Source organism: Neolamprologus multifasciatus, unplaced genomic scaffold (assembly GCF_963576455.1).
Source record: "Neolamprologus multifasciatus unplaced genomic scaffold, fNeoMul1.2 chr13_unloc_7, whole genome shotgun sequence".
In the NCBI taxonomy this organism is placed as follows: Eukaryota; Metazoa; Chordata; class Actinopteri; order Cichliformes; family Cichlidae; genus Neolamprologus; species Neolamprologus multifasciatus.
Genome location: NW_028181980.1, coordinates 46,476 through 66,000, shown reverse-complemented (window position 1 = coordinate 66,000; position 19,525 = coordinate 46,476). Strand labels below are relative to the sequence as shown.

Sequence of the window (19,525 nt, the reverse complement as noted above, 5' to 3'; positions counted from 1 at the left end):
GTTAGGGTTAGGGTTATGGATAGGGTTAAGGTTAGGGTTAGCGTTATGGATAGGGTTAGGGTTAGGGTTATGATAGGTTTATGGTTTAGGGTTAGGGTTAGGGTTAGGGATGAATTGGACAAAAATCATCCAAAACAAACTTTTTATTAGTGTCGACTGTTTGAGTGGTGAGCAGTGAGTCTTTCCTCCGTAGGACAGTTGCTTAGAGTTGTAACTATACGCAGGAGGAAGCTGCCATCTTTGCCACACCACAGCCTGTTGTGCTTCTGGCTGAAGCCTTATTCACCACACCAGGGCCAGTATTTCCTGTGAGGCAAGCTTTGCCACAATCATTGCCTGTGCTGCTGACTTAGGGTTAGGGTTAGGGTTAGGGTTAGGGTTATGGATAGGGTTAAGTTAGGGTTAGCGTTATGGATAGGGTTAGGGTTTATGGTTTATGGTTTAGGGTTAGGGTTAGGGTTAGGGATGAATTGGACAAAAATCATCCAAAACAAACTTTTTATTAGTGTCGACTGTTTGAGTGGTGAGCAGTGAGTCTTTCCTCCGTAGGACAGTTGCTTAGAGTTGTAACTATACGCAGGAGGAAGCTGCCATCTTTGCCACACCACAGCCTGTTGTGCTTCTGGCTGAAGCCTTATTCACCACACCAGGGCCAGTATTTCCTGTGAGGCAAGCTTTGCCACAATCATTGCCTGTGCTGCTGACTTAGGGTTAGGGTTAGGGTTAGGGTTAGGGTTAGGGTTATGGATAGGGTTAGGGTTAGGGTTATGGATAGGGTTAGGGTTTATGGTTTATGGTTTAGGGTTAGGGTTAGGGTTAGGGATGAATTGGACAAAAATCATCCAAAACAAACTTTTTATTAGTGTCGACTGTTTGAGTGGTGAGCAGTGAGTCTTTCCTCCGTAGGACAGTTGCTTAGAGTTGTAACTATACGCAGGAGGAAGCTGCCATCTTTGCCACACCACAGCCTGTTGTGCTTCTGGCTGAAGCCTTATTCACCACACCAGGGCCAGTATTTCCTGTGAGGCAAGCTTTGCCACAATCATTGCCTGTGCTGCTGACTTAGGGTTACGGTTAGGGTTAGGGTTTAGGGTAATGGATAGGGTTAGGGTTAGGGTTAGGGTTATGGATAGGGTTAGGGTTAGGGTTATGGATAGGGTTAGGGTTTATGGTTTAGGGTTAGGGTTAGGGTTAGGGATGAATTGGACAAAAATCATCCAAAACAAACTTTTTATTAGTGTCGACTGTTTGAGTGGTGAGCAGTGAGTCTTTCCTCCGTAGGACAGTTGCTTAGAGTTGTAACTATACGCAGGAGGAAGCTGCCATCTTTGCCACACCACAGCCTGTTGTGCTTCTGGCTGAAGCCTTATTCACCACACCAGGGCCAGTATTTCCTGTGAGGCAAGCTTTGCCACAATCATTGCCTGTGCTGCTGACTTAGGGTTACGGTTAGGGTTAGGGTTTAGGGTAATGGATAGGGTTAGGGTTAGGGTTAGGGTTATGGATAGGGTTAGGGTTAGGGTTATGGATAGGGTTAGGGTTTATGGTTTATGGTTAGGGTTAGGGTTAGGGATGAATTGGACAAAAATCATCCAAAACAAACTTTTTATTAGTGTCGACTGTTTGAGTGGTGAGCAGTGAGTCTTTCCTCCGTAGGACAGTTGCTTAGAGTTGTAACTATACGCAGGAGGAAGCTGCCATCTTTGCCACACCACAGCCTGTTGTGCTTCTGGCTGAAGCCTTATTCACCACACCAGGGCCAGTATTTCCTGTGAGGCAAGCTTTGCCACAATCATTGCCTGTGCTGCTGACTTAGGGTTAGGGTTAGGGTTAGGGTTATGGATAGGGTTAGGGTTAGGGTTATGGATAGGGTTAGGGTTAGGGTTATTGATAGGGTTAGGGTTTATGGTTTAGGGTTAGGGTTAGGGATGAATTGGACAAAAATCATCCAAAACAAACTTTTTATTAGTGTCGACTGTTTGAGTGGTGAGCAGTGAGTCTTTCCTCCGTAGGACAGTTGCTTAGAGTTGTAACTATACGCAGGAGGAAGCTGCCATCTTTGCCACACCACAGCCTGTTGTGCTTCTGGCTGAAGCCTTATTCACCACACCAGGGCCAGTATTTCCTGTGAGGCAAGCTTTGCCACAATCATTGCCTGTGCTGCTGACTTAGGGTTACGGTTAGGGTTAGGGTTAGGGTAATGGATAGGGTTAGGGTTAGGGTTAGGGTTATGGATAGGGTTAGGGTTAGGGTTATGGATAGGGTTAGGGTTTATGGTTTAGGGTTAGGGTTAGGGTTAGGGATGAATTGGACAAAAATCATCCAAAACAAACTTTTTATTAGTGTCGACTGTTTGAGTGGTGAGCAGTGAGTCTTTCCTCCGTAGGACAGTTGCTTAGAGTTGTAACTATACGCAGGAGGAAGCTGCCATCTTTGCCACACCACAGCCTGTTGTGCTTCTGGCTGAAGCCTTATTCACCACACCAGGGCCAGTATTTCCTGTGAGGCAAGCTTTGCCACAATCATTGCCTGTGCTGCTGACTTAGGGTTAGGGTTAGGGTTAGGGTTTAGGGTAATGGATAGGGTTAGGGTTATGGATAGGGTTAGGGTTAGGGTTAGGGTTATGATAGGGTTAGGGTTTATGGTTTAGGGTTAGGGTTAGGGATGAATTGGACAAAAATCATCCAAAACAAACTTTTTATTAGTGTCGACTGTTTGAGTGGTGAGCAGTGAGTCTTTCCTCCGTAGGACAGTTGCTTAGAGTTGTAACTATACGCAGGAGGAAGCTGCCATCTTTGCCACACCACAGCCTGTTGTGCTTCTGGCTGAAGCCTTATTCACCACACCAGGGCCAGTATTTCCTGTGAGGCAAGCTTTGCCACAATCATTGCCTGTGCTGCTGACTTAGGGTTAGGTTTAGGGTTATGGATAGGGTTAGGGTTAGGGTTATGGATAGGGTTAGGGTTAGGGTTATGGATAGGGTTAGGGTTTATGGTTTAGGGTTAGGGTTAGGGATGAATTGGACAAAAATCATCCAAAACAAACTTTTTATTAGTGTCGACTGTTTGAGTGGTGAGCAGTGAGTCTTTCCTCCGTAGGACAGTTGCTTAGAGTTGTAACTATACGCAGGAGGAAGCTGCCATCTTTGCCACACCACAGCCTGTTGTGCTTCTGGCTGAAGCCTTATTCACCACACCAGGGCCAGTATTTCCTGTGAGGCAAGCTTTGCCACAATCATTGCCTGTGCTGCTGACTTAGGGTTACGGTTAGGGTTAGGGTTTAGGGTAATGGATAGGGTTAGGGTTAGGGTTAGGGTTATGGATAGGGTTAGGGTTAGGGTTATGGATAGGGTTAGGGTTTATGGTTTATGGGTTAGGGTTAGGGTTAGGGATGAATTGGACAAAAATCATCCAAAACAAACTTTTTATTAGTGTCGACTGTTTGAGTGGTGAGCAGTGAGTCTTTCCTCCGTAGGACAGTTGCTTAGAGTTGTAACTATACGCAGGAGGAAGCTGCCATCTTTGCCACACCACAGCCTGTTGTGCTTCTGGCTGAAGCCTTATTCACCACACCAGGGCCAGTATTTCCTGTGAGGCAAGCTTTGCCACAATCATTGCCTGTGCTGCTGACTTAGGGTTACGGTTAGGGTTAGGGTTAGGGTAATGGATAGGGTTAGGGTTAGGGTTAGGGTTATGGATAGGGTTAGGGTTAGGGTTATGGATAGGGTTAGGGTTTATGGTTTATGGGTTAGGGTTAGGGTTAGGGATGAATTGGACAAAAATCATCCAAAACAAACTTTTTATTAGTGTCGACTGTTTGAGTGGTGAGCAGTGAGTCTTTCCTCCGTAGGACAGTTGCTTAGAGTTGTAACTATACGCAGGAGGAAGCTGCCATCTTTGCCACACCACAGCCTGTTGTGCTTCTGGCTGAAGCCTTATTCACCACACCAGGGCCAGTATTTCCTGTGAGGCAAGCTTTGCCACAATCATTGCCTGTGCTGCTGACTTAGGGTTAGGGTTAGGGTTAGGGTTATGGATAGGGTTAGGGTTAGGGTTAGGGTTATGGATAGGGTTAGGGTTAGGTTATGGATAGGGTTATGGTTTATGGTTAGGGTTAGGGTTAGGGATGAATTGGACAAAAATCATCCAAAACAAACTTTTTATTAGTGTCGACTGTTTGAGTGGTGAGCAGTGAGTCTTTCCTCCGTAGGACAGTTGCTTAGAGTTGTAACTATACGCAGGAGGAAGCTGCCATCTTTGCCACACCACAGCCTGTTGTGCTTCTGGCTGAAGCCTTATTCACCACACCAGGGCCAGTATTTCCTGTGAGGCAAGCTTTGCCACAATCATTGCCTGTGCTGCTGACTTAGGGTTAGGGTTAGGGTTAGGGTTATGGATAGGGTTAGGGTTAGGGTTATGGATAGGGTTAGGGTTAGGGTTAGGGTTATTGATAGGGTTAGGGTTTATGGTTTAGGGTTAGGGTTAGGGATGAATTGGACAAAAATCATCCAAAACAAACTTTTATTAGTGTCGACTGTTTGAGTGGTGAGCAGTGAGTCTTTCCTCCGTAGGACAGTTGCTTAGAGTTGTAACTATACGCAGGAGGAAGCTGCCATCTTTGCCACACCACAGCCTGTTGTGCTTCTGGCTGAAGCCTTATTCACCACACCAGGGCCAGTATTTCCTGTGAGGCAAGCTTTGCCACAATCATTGCCTGTGCTGCTGACTTAGGGTTAGGGTTAGGGTTAGGGTTATGGATAGGGTTAGGGTTAGGGTTATGGATAGGGTTAGGGTTAGGGTTATTGATAGGGTTAGGGTTTATGGTTTAGGGTTAGGGTTAGGGATGAATTGGACAAAAATCATCCAAAACAAACTTTTTATTAGTGTCGACTGTTTGAGTGGTGAGCAGTGAGTCTTTCCTCCGTAGGACAGTTGCTTAGAGTTGTAACTATACGCAGGAGGAAGCTGCCATCTTTGCCACACCACAGCCTGTTGTGCTTCTGGCTGAAGCCTTATTCACCACACCAGGGCCAGTATTTCCTGTGAGGCAAGCTTTGCCACAATCATTGCCTGTGCTGCTGACTTAGGGTTACGGTTAGGGTTAGGGTTTAGGGTAATGGATAGGGTTAGGGTTAGGGTTATGGATAGGGTTAGGGTTAGGGTTAGGGTTATGGATAGGGTTAGGGTTTATGGTTTATGGTTTAGGGTTAGGGTTAGGGTTAGGGATGAATTGGACAAAAATCATCCAAAACAAACTTTTTATTAGTGTCGACTGTTTGAGTGGTGAGCAGTGAGTCTTTCCTCCGTAGGACAGTTGCTTAGAGTTGTAACTATACGCAGGAGGAAGCTGCCATCTTTGCCACACCACAGCCTGTTGTGCTTCTGGCTGAAGCCTTATTCACCACACCAGGGCCAGTATTTCCTGTGAGGCAAGCTTTGCCACAATCATTGCCTGTGCTGCTGACTTAGGGTTACGGTTAGGGTTAGGGTTTAGGGTAATGGATAGGGTTAGGTTAGGGTTAGGGTTATGGATAGGGTTAGGGTTAGGGTTATGGATAGGGTTAGGGTTTATGGTTTAGGGTTAGGGTTAGGGATGAATTGGACAAAAATCATCCAAAACAAACTTTTTATTAGTGTCGACTGTTTGAGTGGTGAGCAGTGAGTCTTTCCTCCGTAGGACAGTTGCTTAGAGTTGTAACTATACGCAGGAGGAAGCTGCCATCTTTGCCACACCACAGCCTGTTGTGCTTCTGGCTGAAGCCTTATTCACCACACCAGGGCCAGTATTTCCTGTGAGGCAAGCTTTGCCACAATCATTGCCTGTGCTGCTGACTTAGGGTTAGGGTTAGGGTTAGGGTTTAGGGTAATGGATAGGGTTAGGGTTAGGGTTATGGATAGGGTTAGGGTTAGGGTTATGGATAGGGTTAGGGTTTATGGTTTATGGTTTAGGGTTAGGGTTAGGGATGAATTGGACAAAAATCATCCAAAACAAACTTTTTATTAGTGTCGACTGTTTGAGTGGTGAGCAGTGAGTCTTTCCTCCGTAGGACAGTTGCTTAGAGTTGTAACTATACGCAGGAGGAAGCTGCCATCTTTGCCACACCACAGCCTGTTGTGCTTCTGGCTGAAGCCTTATTCACCACACCAGGGCCAGTATTTCCTGTGAGGCAAGCTTTGCCACAATCATTGCCTGTGCTGCTGACTTAGGGTTAGGGTTAGGGTTAGGGTTATGAATAGGGTTAGGGTTAGGGTTATGGATAGGGTTAGGGTTAGGGTTATTGATAGGGTTAGGGTTTATGGTTTAGGGTTAGGGTTAGGGTTAGGGATGAATTGGACAAAAATCATCCAAAACAAACTTTTTATTAGTGTCGACTGTTTGAGTGGTGAGCAGTGAGTCTTTCCTCCGTAGGACAGTTGCTTAGAGTTGTAACTATACGCAGGAGGAAGCTGCCATCTTTGCCACACCACAGCCTGTTGTGCTTCTGGCTGAAGCCTTATTCACCACACCAGGGCCAGTATTTCCTGTGAGGCAAGCTTTGCCACAATCATTGCCTGTGCTGCTGACTTAGGGTTACGGTTAGGGTTAGGGTTAGGGTATGGATAGGTTAGGTTAGGGTTAGGGTTATGGATAGGGTTAGGGTTAGGGTTATGGATAGGGTTAGGGTTTATGGTTTATGGGTTAGGGTTAGGGTTAGGGATGAATTGGACAAAAATCATCCAAAACAAACTTTTTATTAGTGTCGACTGTTTGAGTGGTGAGCAGTGAGTCTTTCCTCCGTAGGACAGTTGCTTAGAGTTGTAACTATACGCAGGAGGAAGCTGCCATCTTTGCCACACCACAGCCTGTTGTGCTTCTGGCTGAAGCCTTATTCACCACACCAGGGCCAGTATTTCCTGTGAGGCAAGCTTTGCCACAATCATTGCCTGTGCTGCTGACTTAGGGTTAGGGTTAGGGTTAGGGTTATGAATAGGGTTAGGTTTAGGGTTTTGGATAGGGTTAGGGTTAGGGTTATTGATAGGGTTAGGGTTTATGGTTTAGGTTTAGGGTTAGGGATGAATTGGACAAAAATCATCCAAAACAAACTTTTTATTAGTGTCGACTGTTTGAGTGGTGAGCAGTGAGTCTTTCCTCCGTAGGACAGTTGCTTAGAGTTGTAACTATACGCAGGAGGAAGCTGCCATCTTTGCCACACCACAGCCTGTTGTGCTTCTGGCTGAAGCCTTATTCACCACACCAGGGCCAGTATTTCCTGTGAGGCAAGCTTTGCCACAATCATTGCCTGTGCTGCTGACTTAGGGTTAGGGTTAGGGTTAGGGTTAGGGTTATGGATAGGGTTAAAGTTAGGGTTAGCGTTATGGATAGGGTTAGGGTTTATGGTTTATGGTTTAGGGTTAGGGTTAGGGTTAGGGATGAATTGGACAAAAATCATCCAAAACAAACTTTTTATTAGTGTCGACTGTTTGAGTGGTGAGCAGTGAGTCTTTCCTCCGTAGGACAGTTGCTTAGAGTTGTAACTATATGCAGGAGGAAGCTGCCATCTTTGCCACACCACAGCCTGTTGTGCTTCTGGCTGAAGCCTTATTCACCACACCAGGGCCAGTATTTCCTGTGAGGCAAGCTTTGCCACAATCATTGCCTGTGCTGCTGACTTAGGGTTAGGGTTAGCGTTAGGGTTAGGGTTATGGATAGGGTTAAAGTTAGGGTTAGCGTTATGGATAGGGTTAGGGTTTATGGTTTATGGTTTAGGGTTAGGGTTAGGGTTAGGGATGAATTGGACAAAAATCATCCAAAACAAACTTTTTATTAGTGTCGACTGTTTGAGTGGTGAGCAGTGAGTCTTTCCTCCGTAGGACAGTTGCTTAGAGTTGTAACTATACGCAGGAGGAAGCTGCCATCTTTGCCACACCACAGCCTGTTGTGCTTCTGGCTGAAGCCTTATTCACCACACCAGGGCCAGTATTTCCTGTGAGGCAAGCTTTGCCACAATCATTGCCTGTGCTGCTGACTTAGGGTTAGGGTTAGGGTTAGGGTTATGGATAGGGTTAGGGTTAGGGTTAGGGTTATGGATAGGGTTAGGGTTTATGGTTTATGGTTTAGGAATAGGGTTAGGGTTAGGGATGAATTGGACAAAAATCATCCAAAACAAACTTTTTATTAGTGTCGACTGTTTGAGTGGTGAGCAGTGAGTCTTTCCTCCGTAGGACAGTTGCTTAGAGTTGTAACTATACGCAGGAGGAAGCTGCCATCTTTGCCACACCACAGCCTGTTGTGCTTATGGCTGAAGCCTTATTCACCACACCAGGGCCAGTATTTCCTGTGAGGCAAGCTTTGCCACAATCATTGCCTGTGCTGCTGACTTAGGGTTAGGGTTAGGGTTAGGGTTATGGATAGGGTTAGGGTTAGGGTTATGGATAGGGTTAAGGTAAGGGATTATATCGTGTTTTTGGAATAGCTGCCATTGACTTTATCATTGCATTTGGAAGAATTCCACCGAAAGTGTTCCCTTCCAATTTTGTTCATTGGTGGGAATATGGAGGTTGGAATCTGAATTCCAACCTAAAATCATTGCAAACAATGACCACCAGGGGGCATAGCATGATTAGGGAAAGGTTGGGAAATTTGGAATCCTTCCAAATTCTTTCTCTGGGAGGGGCTCAGAATCCCCAGCTAATTAGTGAAGTATAACTATAATTCCAAAAATCCACAAAGTCAAATTTAAGTTTATTCATATAGTACATTTAAATCAAAAACAATTGACCAAGGTGCTGTACAATTAAGATAATCAAAATGAATAAAAACATAAGAAGACATGATAACAGTTAAGAAAAAGAATTATAAAATTAGGTTTGAGTAAGAAATAAGAGAAATAAAAGTAGTACAAACTCATTCTGATTTAAAAGCCCAAGAATAAATGTGTTTTTAGTTCCTTCTCTTCCACTGCTTCCAGCGCTCCAAAGTACTTTTAAACCTGGCAAACGAAATCATTTTATATAGATTTATTATTATTCTTTCACATGGCCCGGCGATATGAGGCGCTAATAACACACTAACTACAGATCCCATAATGTAGCGCTGCAGCCTCCTTGCCGGCTAGGCTACATTTCAGAAGATGTTTTTCACCACAGCAAAATCACAAAGTGAAGCTGTTGTGAAAGAAAATTTTATTGTGGCAGAGGAGAAAGCCAAATCAGCCCATTTATCACTCTGAGGAGCTGAATAATGAAGGTGTGCGATGTCTTGTGTCCAGACAAAATGCAGATTTTGGCAAATGACAAATTTGGCAAATGTGAGCCTGAGCAGAAATACGATTGCTGATCGGGTTTGTGAGATGGTCACTGATTTAAGAACACAGTTGTGTCAAAGAAGCAAAGACTTTATTGCACACTCTCTTGCTGTGGATGAATGTACAGACTTGATGGACATTGCACAGCTGGCCATCATCTGTGGAGTGGAGTACAATTTGCAGGACAAGGACATTAAATCGATGCACTGGACAACGACAGGAAAGGTTTTAAAAATGTCTGTCAAACTGTAACCGACATGCCCTGGGACAAACTTTTTGGACTTATAATAGATGGAGTGCCGGTGTTATGCGGTGAAAAAAGTGGAGTAGTCAGCAGGATGTGAGTAAAGATGCAGGAGGTTAACAGACTGGTTAACTGGTTAACAGAATACTGCATCATGAACCAGGAAACGCTGTGTGGTAAAGTCTTGAAAATGGAGAATGTAATGATCACCGTGACACAAACCGTAAATTTTATCCGAGCTAAAGGTTTAAATCACCGTCAATTTCAGTCTTTTATGTGGAAAATAGATTCAGTTTGCAGACATACCTTATCATATAGAGGTTCATTGGCTGAGTTGGGGAAAAGTTCTCAACAGAGTTTTTGAGCTCAGCAAGGAAACCTGTCAGTTCATGGACATGGCATGTATGACGCGATGAAGGCATTTCAAGTGAAGCTGTCACAAATGCACCAGTGCCTGACTTTTTGAACCAAGTCGGCACACTTTGCTGATAAACTGAGCAAACTGTTCACTGAGTTCACTAAGTTATAAATTTTTGTGTTTAAAAAACATTGTTTTAGTGTGTCAGTAAATATTTATCTTGTTTGGCCTGCGACCTAAAGTGTGCCTTGAGTTTTTGCACCCTGTGAAATTGAGTTTGACACCCCTGATCTACGGTATCTAAGGCAGCACTGAGGTCTAATAATATTAAAATCGCAAAATCTCTCAAGTCAGTAAAAGTTAAAAGGTCATTAGAAACTTTTAAAATAGCAGTTTCAGTGCTCTGGTGCATTTTAAAACTAGACTGAAATACTTCACCAATGCCATACAAAGGTCTGGAGCTGACGGGGGATAACTTTCTCCAGGACTTTAGAAAGAAAGGGCAGTTTAGAAATTGGTCTGTAGTTGGATAAAACTGCTGGATCCAGGTTATGTTTTTTTAAGAATAGGTTCCACCACAGAATGTTTGAAGTCAGCAGGGACACACACAAACTGAAGACTGCTATTGACAATAGTAAGCAAACACATACCCACAGTGTCAAAAACATCTTCCAACGACTTTCTTTAAACAAGATGGAACAATATTCAGCGTACATCTTGTGGGTTTCAAATTGTTGACTTCTTCACTCAGTAATGGAAAGGACAAGGGCTCAAAATGATCAAATGCAACTGAAGCTGCCGTATGAACAGATGGGTCGGTAGTAGGAGGGATAATATGAGACCTGATATCTGCAATCCTATTAATGAAGAATTTCAGTAAGTTTTCACGTTGCTTTTGATGCTGCATGGGGAGCTGCAGTAGGTGGATTAATAACAGAATTAATCATGCTGAATAAAATATGAGGTTTGTGACAGTTATTAGACACAATCTTATAGAAATACTTTTTGCTGCTCTTAAAGCCTTCTGATAATTTATCAAAGATTCTCTAAGTACATTAAACCTGAAGTCTGTCTTTTTTTTCCATTTTCGCTCAGCTTTTCTACACATCTGAGTTCTCTGGGAGCATTATTATACCAAAGCTGGGTTTTAGATTTTAGACAACTGGTTTTGAGTGGAGCAATGAAAATGCTTCATCCCGAAGCCAAAATCTAAATCCAAATTCCAATAACACACTCGATCATAACAAAACCTTTTTCTTTTTTTCAAGTACACAATCCCAAATGCCAACATTTGCATCTTAAATCCACTAATAAACTCTTTAATACCAAGAGTTATATCTCAGTTCCAAGATCTAAATCTCAAATACCAATAGCTGTGTCACTGTGAAAAATTTTAAAATTAATTGCAAACACCTGATGAGTATCTTTTGATGTACATTTAATAACATATTGCAATAAGGAGAAACCAGAGAAACGTGGCCTTGATGTCTTTTATACAAACACACAGACAAAAGTATTCAGCAACATTTGGGTTGTGAGGTTCACATAGCTGTCACTTACAGATTTATATCTCGAATCCTCCCTACTTGCTCCCTGATAAGGAGGAGCCCCGATATCTGTTTTACATCTCACATGAACTTACAATGCCCCAACTGTGTTTGTGTATCTGTGTGTGATAGAGTATAAAGACACATTTATTCTACAGACATATAAATGAGTAAGACTAAGTGACTAACTGAAATTTACTAATACTAAAGTGATCAATACATAACAAAATGAATTTTCAATTACATTATCAAGGTTCCAAGAACATCTCATGAAAACTAACAAAATAATGAAAACTAGAAATAAAAAAAAAATGTTAACGGAAATAGAAATAAAAACAAGACTGTGACAAATGGACAACTAACTAAAACTGAAATGACCGTTCACAAAACTAAATAAAATTAACTGAATTTATAGAGAAAATATGTTTAGTTTTTGTTCACGTGTGTGTGTCATACATTAGTCTAGGGCAGAGGTAGGGAACTCCAGGCCTCGAGAGCCGGTGTCCTACAGGTTTTAGATGTGTCCTTGACCTAACACAGCTGATTTAAATGGCTAAATTAGCTTTGAAGTTCTCCAGAGGCCTGGTAATGAACTAATCATTTGATTCAGGTGTGGCAACCCAGGGTGAGATCTAAAACCTGCACAACACCGGCTCTTGAGGACTAACATTTCCTACGCCTGGTCTAGGGGGAAAATGAACTGTAGTTTCCATTTTTTTTCTTGCTTTGTCTCATTATGCCAGCAGGTGGCAAGTACCTCGGTCGAGTCGTCTGTGTTGCCGCTCCGTCCACGCGTAGCATCATGTCAGCAAAAGTCAAGAGAAAGTGCTAGAGTCAAATTTGGGATTTCTCTGAATATGTGTTTTGGATAAAAGCAAGTGTCTTTTAGTGGAAAGAGATAAAAATTTGTGGGACATTTCTAAAGGGGAAAAATCCCACAAACCTTAAAGTGCACTTGAAAAGTTCGCAAAAGAAGGCTAAACTAGCTTATCTTGAGAAGGTAAGTGTGCACGCCCAAGCCCAAGGTTGGTCCATTCGCAGCAACATCACAAGCGAGAGGAAGCGTTGGTGAATATGTTTATTGAGATTAGGATACCTACACAACTGTGTGAGCTAATGGTCTGATTGGGGCCAAGATGGATATAGCAAAGCAGAAATTGAAAGAACTAATAAAAGAAGCGAGGAAGCTAACTCTGTGTGTAGATGGCTGGAGAAAAAGGGGATTAACAGGATCTTTCATGGGTGTTTCCGCTTGTTTTACCACCCACCTGGGCCAGGTCCATGATGCTTTGCTTAACGTGCAACGAATGGAGCACCCACATACCAGGGAAGCCATCGCCCGCTGCACTGATCAGACATTAGAAGAGTGGGCTGTAGGGAAAGAGAAGGTGCTGCTCGTTGTAATCAATAATGGGGCCAACATCGTCAAGGCTGCACGGCTTCTTCAGAATCGCATGTAAACTGATTGATACCAACGGTTCTCAGGATGAGCAAAGAGCTGATGGAAAGAGCCAAGATAAAACTGTGGATAGAGTCTGAGTCGGAGGAGTCAGACATTGAGTGTGAGGAATGTGGAACACTTGGTGAGTGTTCCACAGACCTGGGAGCTTGAGGGTCATGCACAGTATCTTATCTTTTCCCAGGACTGCGCTCTTCTGGACAGAGATCTCCGATGTTGTTCCCGGGATCTGCTGGAGCCACTCGCTTAGCTTGGGAGTCACCGCACCTAGTGTTCCGATTACCACTGGGACCACCGTTACCTTCACCCTCCACATCCTCTCGAGCTCTTCTCTGAGCCCTTGGTATTTCTCCAGCTTCTCGTGTTCCTTCTTCCTGATGTTGCTGTCATTCGGAACCGCTACGTCTATCACTACGGCCGTCTGCTTCGTTTGTCTACCACCACTATGTCTGGCTGGTTAGCCACCACCATTTTGTCCGTCTGTATCTGGAAGTCCCACAGGATCTTAGCTTGGTCATTCTCCACCACCCTTGAGGATATCTCCCATTTTGACCTCAGAACTTCCAGGCCATACTCGGCACAGATGTTCCTGTACACTATGCCAGCCACTTGGTTATGGTGTTCCATGTATGCCCTGCCTGCTAGCATCTTGCACCCTGCTGTTATGTGCTGGATTGTTTCGGGGGCATCTTTACACAGCCTGCACCTGGGGTCTTGTCTGGTGTGATAGACTCCAGCCTCTATGGATCTTGTACTCAGAGCTTGTTCATGTGCTGCTGTGATTAGCGCCTCTGTGCTGTCTTTGAGTTCAGCTTTGTCCAGCCACTGGTAGGATTTCTGGATATCAGCCACTTCCTCTATCTGCCAGAGGTACATACCGTGCAGGGGCCTGTCCTTCCATGATGGTTCCTCGTCTTCCTCCTCTTTCTTGGGTTTCTGCTGCCTGAGGTATTCACTGAGCACTCGGTCAGTTGGGGCCATCTTCATGATGTATTTGTGGATTTTCGTTGTCTCATCCTGGACTCTGGTGCTGACACTCACCAGTCCCCGGCCTCCTTCCTTCCGCTTAGCATATAGCCTCAGGGTGCTGGACTTGGGGTGAAACCCTCCATGCATGGTAAGGAGCTTTCTTTTCTTTATGTTAGTAACTTCTATCTCCTCCTTTGGCCAACTTATTATACCAGGTGGATACCTGATTACGGGCAGGGCGTAGGTGTTGATAGCCCGGATCTTGTTCTTACCGTTCAGCTGACTCCTCAGGACTTGCCTGACCTTCTGCAGGTACTTGGTGGTTGCAGCTTTCCTAGCAGCCTCTTCATGGTTCCCATTCACCTGCGGGATCCCCAGGTACTTGTAACTGTCCTCTATGTCTGCAATGTTACCTTCTGGTAGTTCGATCCCCTCAGTTCTGACTACGTTCCCTCTCTTTGTTACCATCCGCCTACACTTCTCCAGTACGAATGACATCCCGATGTCATTGCTGTATATCCTAGTTATGTGGATCGGTGAATCGATGTCTCGTTCATTCTTGGCATACAGCTTGATGTCATCCATGTACAGGTGGTGGCTGACAACTGCTCTGTTCCGTAGTCAGCATCCATAGCCAGTCTTGTTAATGATCTCACTGAGGGGGTTCAGGCCTATGCAGAACAGCAGAGGGGCTAGAGCATCTCGTTGGTATATCCCACACTTAATGGTGATTTGTGCTATGGGCTTGAAGTTGGCCTAGTGTTGTACGCCACATCCCCATTGAGTTCCTGATGAAGGCTCTTAGGGTCCTGTTAATTGTACAATTCTAGGCATTCCAGTATCCAGCTGTGGGGCATTGAGTCATAGGCCTTCTTGTAATCAATCTAGGCAGAGCACAATTTGGTCCTGCAGTCTCGGTTGACTGTTCTATCTACCAGTAGCTGGTGTTTGTTTGTTTGTTTACTATGTGCAGTCAAAGGTTGCAGATCTCCGAACACAGCTGGAATCCATAGCTGTGCTTGCATTTTCACCTGCTGGACATCACTACCTGACAAGTTTAATTTTCTTCAGAACATTGCAGAGGCTGTGTTCGGAGATCTGCAACCTTTGACCCCACATAGTCAAGCTTTTCAGTTCAATCAGCTGCATTTCGACATCCTCTGTGTCCAGCCAGTTAATCCAAGGCCTTATTGACAGTATTTGGCTCTACATATCTGTGTGAGCAGATTTTCTCTCACACAAAGAGTGTCCTCAGGCAGCCGTCTGAATGCTGGACAATTGGAGACCTGTGTCTCTGAGTGGGAGACCAGAGATCACATTGACATGTGTATCTCTGTATTGTTGGGCGATCGTGGCTCAAGAGTTGGGAGTTTGCCTTGTAATCGGAAGGTTGCTGAGGGACTAGTAAAGCGCTATACAAATACAGGCCATTTACCATTTTTACCATTTAACAAACATGCCATATTGGCCCAGTTTATTTTTCTGATCATTGTTGTGAGGAGACCATAAATAGCATTTACATTTTCTGTTGTAGAGTTCATTTGCTGTTATGGAGTTCTTGTTATGGATAAAGTGTCTTTTTTTTGTTTCAAAATGGTTGATAACGATTCGCTGATAGCTGCCAACATCTGCAAACAAATATAATTCTATAAAGTTGTTCTACATAGTGTGTAACTCTCCATATAGAGTGTTATTAAATTTATTGCTAATGCAGTCATATGGCACATTGACTTCCGAGGAAATTTTAGACGTCACTCATCATCAGAAAGGTTGCCGACCCTTGACACAGACATTAATCTCAATTCCAAGAAAGCAATCTCTAATTCCAAAATCTTTCTCAGTTCCAGCAATACAATCGCAGATACCAAAAATTGTATCTGAGTTCTAAGATATCAATCTGTAATACCATAAATGTTATCTCAATTCCAAGAAAACAATCCCAAGTTTCAAGAGCTTCATCTCAATTCCAAGAAGTCAATCTCTAATACCATAAATTTTATCTCAATTCCATGAACACAATCCCAAGTTTCAAGAGCTTCATCTCAATTCCAAGAAGTCAATCTCTAATACCATAAATGTTATCTCAATTCCAAGAACACAATCCCAGGTTTCAGGAGCTTCATCTCTATTCCAAGAAGTCAATCTCTAATACCATAAAGGTTATCTCAATTCCAAGAACGCAATCCCAAGTTTCAAGAGCTTCATCTCAATTCCAAGAAGTCAATCTCTAATACCATAAATGTTATCTCAATTCCAAGAACACAATCCCAGGTTTCAAGAGCTTCATCTCAATTCCAAGAAGTCAATCTCTAATACCATAAAGGTTATCTCAATTCCAAGAACGCAATCCCAAGTTTCAAGAGCTTCATCTCAATTCCAAGAAAGCAATCTGTAATAACAATTTTTTTCCCAATTCCAAGCACACAATCCCAAATACCAAAAACTGTATCTGAGTTCCAAAGAAGCAATCTCTAATACCACAAACATTATCTCAATTACAAGAAATCAATCTCTAATATCAAAAACCTTTTCTCAGTTGCAAGAACACACAATCTCAAATACCAAGAGCTGTATCTTAGGTTCTCTTGCTGCCATGGCTGAATTTGTCCTGTATGTTTACAGTTTTTCCCAATTGTTTGCACACAATTACTTGTACTTCAGACACAATGACTACAACATGTAACTGATGCACCAACCCACTGAACCAATTCTGATAAACTACAAGCACAATTCCTGCTTTGCACTCAAATTGCAGCTTTTAAAACACACTTTTTTCAAAACACTACACATAATTTCTGCATTTGGCAAATTTTTTATGAGGAAAGTCTATTGTTTGCACAAGAAACACACTGTCATTAAAAATTGTAAACTCTGTTGCTCTACTTTGCATATTAACTTATCACATGGGTAAACACCTTTTACACATAATTGCGATTAAGAAATCAGAGCTTTATAAAAGAGCAACAGGTGAGCTCTTCTGTTTTGGAGCAATGGATGCCAACATTGGAAACATTGGAACATTGGAAAAAGGCAGAGCCAGAGGAATGAAGAGGAGGAGAATAGGGAGGATGAGGACAATGAAGGCCGAGGAACGTAATCTCCGAGGAGATCAAAACCACTACAAAGAGATGGCTACAGTGGAGCACCAGTTCATCTTCACTGATGAGGATGGATTCAACCTCATGAAAAGTTGAAGGTGGGGAAGGAATGCCATTGGCCAGCGTGCCATTGTTGAAGTCTCTGGCCAGCATGGTGAGACCATCACAATATGTGAAGCAACTATTGTGCCATCCATCAGCAAGCTACCCTTGGCCCCTACAACACTGCCCATCTGATAACATTCCTGGAAATCCAACACAACACAGTCATTCCACCAGATTAGATAGTTGGCCCAGTGAAGATCAGCTATCTTGTCATTTGGGACAACGTAAGGTTCCACTGGGCAGCTCTGGTTTGTGACTGGTTCACTGTCCACCCATGCTTTTTAGAGGTGAACTATGTCAGCATATGTATATGTATGCATATATAAAAAATAATAATAATTACCCACTGACCCGTAAGGGTGGTCAATCCTTTAAGCTCCGGTCCTCTACCAGAGATCTGGGAACTTAAGGGGTCTTGTGCAGTATTTTAGCTGTTCCCAGGACTGCGCTCTTCTGGACAGAGATCCTCGATGTTGTTCCCGAGATCTGCTGGAGCCACTCGCCTAGCTTGGGAGTCACTGCACCTAGTGTTCCAATTGCCATTGGGACCACCGTTACCTTCACCCTCTACATCTTCTTATGATCTTCTCTGAGCCCTTGGTATTTTTTTCGAGCTTCTTGTGTTCCTTCTTCCTGATGTTGCTGTCATTTGTCACCGCTACATCAATCACTATGGCCATCTGCTTCTGTTTGTCTACTATCACTATGTCGGGTTGGTTAGCCCCCACCATTTTGTCCGTCTGTATCTGTAAGTCCCACAGTATCTTAGCTTGGTCACTCTCCACCATCCTAGGGGGTGTCTCCCATTTTGACCTCAGGACTTTATGGCTGTATTCGGCACAGATGGTTATGGCGTTCCATGTATGCCTTGCCTGCTAGCATCTAGCACCCTGCTGTTATGTGCTGGATTGTTTCAGGGGCATCTTTACACAGCCTGCACCTGGGGTCTTGTCTGGTGTGATAGATCCCAGCCTCTATGGATCTTTTGCTCAGAGCTTGTTCCTGTGCTGCTATGATTAGTGCCTCCATGCTGTCTTTGAGTTCAGCTTTGTCCTTCTGCTTAGCATACAGCCTCAGGGTGCTGGAGTTGGGGTGAAACCCTCCATTCATGGTCTGGAACTTGTCTTGATGTTAGTGGCTTCCATCTCCTCCTTTGGCCAGCTTATTATCTCAGCAGGGTACCTGATCACGGGTGTTAATAGCCTGGATCTTTTTCTTACATTCAGCTGACTCCTTAGGATTTGCTTGAGCCTCTACAGCACATGTGTCAAACTCAAGGCCCGCGGGCCACATCCGGACTGGCGTACATTTATATCCGGCCCGCGAGATCATTTTATATAGATTTGTTATTATTGTTATGCATGGCCCGGCGATATGAAGTGCTAATAACACACGAACAACAGATCCCATAATGCAGCGCTGCAGCCTCTTTGCCGGCTAGGCTACCTGGGAACATTCCTGTGTCAATCAAGTCAAACTTCTGTTATTGCGAAGCTAGCCCCTCACAATGGCAAAGAGAAAAGTTGATTCTGAAAACAGAGCGCTTTGGGGTCCATAGGGACTAAATAAAGCGCTACATAAATACAGGCCTTCAAGCTGGCTGTAGTTAAACCTTTACTCAAAAAGCCATCTCTAGACCCAGCAGTCTTAGCTAATTATAGGCCAATCTCCAACCTTCCTTTCATATCAAACATCCTTGAAAGAGTAGTTGTCAAACAGCTAACTGATCATCTGCAGAGGAATGGCTTATTTGAAGAGTTTCAGTCAGGTTTCAGAGTTCATCACAGCACAGAAACAGCTTTAGTGAAGGTTACAAATGATCTTCTTATGGCCTCTGACAGTGGACTCATCTCTGTGCTTGTCCTGCTAGACCTTAGTGCAGCATTCGATACTGTTGACCAAAATATCCTATTAGAGCGATTAGAACATGCTGTAGGTATTACAGGTACTGCGCTGCAGTGGTTTGTATCATATCTATCTAATAGACTCCAATTTGTACATGTAAATGGAGAGTCCTCTTCACACACTGAGGTTAATTATGGAGTTCCACAGGGTTCAGTGCTAGGACCAATTCTGTTTACACTATACATGCTTCCCCTAGGTAGCATCATTAGAAGACATAGCATACATTTTCACTGCTATGCAGATGACACCCAGCTTTATCTATCTATGAAGCTAGATAACACACACCAATTAGTTAAACTGCAGGAATGTCTTAAAGACATAAAGACCTGGATGGCCGCTAACTGCTTCTTAATTCAGATAAAACTGAGGTTATTGTACTCGGCCCTTAAAATCTTAGAAATATGGCATCTAACCAGATTCTTACTCTGGATGGCATTACCTTGGCCTCCAGTAACGCTGTGAGGAACCTTGGAGTCATTTTTGACCAGGACATGTCCTTCAACGCACATATTAAACAAATATGTAAGACTGCTTTCTTCCATTTGCGCAACATCTCT

General features: G+C 43.7%; 1 long non-coding RNA gene across 8 annotated transcripts in view; it reads left to right on the top strand.

The window, feature by feature from the left end:
* The window catches only part of LOC146490387 (uncharacterized), a 58,621-nt gene continuing 39,096 nt past the window's right edge, over positions 1-19,525 (top strand). The window contains exons 1-5 of one of the 8 annotated variants that reach the window (XR_014872776.1): positions 1-76; positions 1,895-2,295; positions 2,915-4,791; positions 5,512-5,928; positions 6,609-8,077. This is a non-coding gene — a long non-coding RNA (uncharacterized LOC146490387). Of the gene's footprint in view, positions 77-413; positions 2,296-2,914; positions 4,792-5,129; positions 5,199-5,511; positions 6,318-6,608; positions 8,078-19,525 lie in introns of those variants that run through there. The other 7 variants (XR_014872778.1, XR_014872774.1, XR_014872777.1 and 4 more) reach the window with 7 other exon arrangements.